Source organism: Chiloscyllium plagiosum, unplaced genomic scaffold, assembly GCF_037043375.1.
Source record: "Chiloscyllium plagiosum isolate Xiang-an unplaced genomic scaffold, Cpla_swu_hap1 HiC_scaffold_45, whole genome shotgun sequence".
Classification (NCBI taxonomy): Eukaryota; Metazoa; Chordata; class Chondrichthyes; order Orectolobiformes; family Hemiscylliidae; genus Chiloscyllium; species Chiloscyllium plagiosum.
This window is the reverse complement of record NW_028270183.1, coordinates 63,702,920-63,704,619: the sequence shown is the minus strand read 5'-3', so window position 1 is coordinate 63,704,619 and position 1,700 is coordinate 63,702,920. Positions and strand designations below refer to the sequence as shown.

Below are 1,700 nucleotides of genomic sequence, written 5' to 3'. Positions count from 1 at the left end.
AACTATGCGTAGTCGCCACACACGCAGACGACAAGCAACATGAATTCGAGTGGGACAACACTACTATTATAGGGCAAGCCAAACAAAGAACAGCCAGGGAATTCCCAGAAGCATGGCACTCATCCACAAACTCCATCAACAAACACATTGGACCCAATATACCAGCCACTGCAGTGGAGAGCTGAAACTGACAACAGGAAGCGGCAAGGACAGGCCACCATAAATGCCGCACGAAACACCACAGAAGCGCTTCACAGGAGGATCCCAAGCACTGGGGATGCCACCTAGACAGGGGACGAAACGTTTCCAACAAAAACTTCCAGCTCGGCGAACAGAAACACATCATTGTCTTGAGTGTTCCAGAGTTTTTCATTGTCCCAGAGTCCAGATGAAGTTTGCATTCCTCACGTACGTGAGCGAGAATGATTTCAATGTCTCAGATCAGTTCCTATCCCGAGAACATCAGAGTCAATGTCCCGTCGTCTACTCGGTCCGACAGTTCTCACTTCTTCATTCTCCTCTGATTCCATTTCCCAAAGAGTTTCTCAAGATTTACAAAGCTGGAGCCTAAATTATATGGTTTGCTTCCTAAACATTTTTTCAACTGCCAACTGACAATATTTTCACAGAATCTCTTCACAATCCTCTAGCTTGCACCATGTCCAGGGATGGGAAGTCCCGTTTGGTGGAGAGATTCCCGAAGCTGATGAGTTTCACTTTGGAACAAAGATGGTTAAGTGGCGATTTCCTGCGGTTGTTTGTAATGATGGGAGAGGGAGCGGTGGGAAATGAGCACTTTGACGAGCAGGAGGAAGTGTTGCCACTGACCCGAGGCAGAGAACAGTGGACAGGGATTAAAGGAATCTAATGAAAAGCAGCACTTCTGCTCAGGACGTACAATAACAGCTGCAGAAACCCGATGTGTCGAGCAGTGTATCTGGAAAGAGAAACAGAGATAATGTTTTAAATATGGAACATTTCTGATGAAGAACTCGAGTTTCCCAAGTCTAATCAAATTATCGGCCTGGTTCACAAAATAGTTTTTCTGAACTTTGAGCGAAAATAGTAGCAGCAGGAAACCATTCACAACGTAGTCAGCAGGATTCGAACCTACGTGGGGAAACCCCAACGGATTTCTAGTCCATCGCCTTAACCACTCGGCCATGACTACCGACAGCTAAGGTGGGTTGAGCATTGACCAAATCAGCCGTGATCTCATTGAAAGCTACCGTTGACTTGATGAGCGAAATGCTTCCATCTCCTTTCATACCTTTGCTGTCATTTGTAAGGTGCGAGACACCAATGTAAAAGAAGAAAAGCACAAAGGTAGGAAAAGACATTTGCAGGCAAACTGAGTCAAAATTATTTATTGAAAGGAAAATCACACTTGGCAATTTGCCATATCTCTTTGCGAACATGACCAGCAGAAGGAAGCAAGGGAGCTATTGATCTGAGTATTCTCGGACCTGAAGCAAACAAAGGTTAGTGACATATTCATCTCTTTTTCTGGCAAACGAAATGATCTTTCCTGATGGTTACAATGAAAGAGATGGTTCCCAATAAAAGACAGAGATTAATTCGCATGTAGATATATTTCAATGTGACACGATTCATTTTCAGTCCCTAAGTACCCCAGAGATGGAGGAGGTGAGTTACTTTTCTTCACTCTTCAACTCCTCAGCACGAAGGTACAAACATGA

At 44.4% G+C, this 1,700-nt stretch overlaps 1 non-coding gene across 1 annotated transcript; it reads right to left on the bottom strand.

Moving 5' to 3' along the window:
- Positions 1-1,089: 1,089 nt before the first annotated feature.
- trnas-aga (transfer RNA serine (anticodon AGA)) lies at positions 1,090-1,171 on the bottom strand. Its single transcript has one exon. It is a non-coding gene; the product is annotated as a tRNA-Ser (tRNA).
- Between the last annotated feature and the right edge of the window lie 529 nt (positions 1,172-1,700).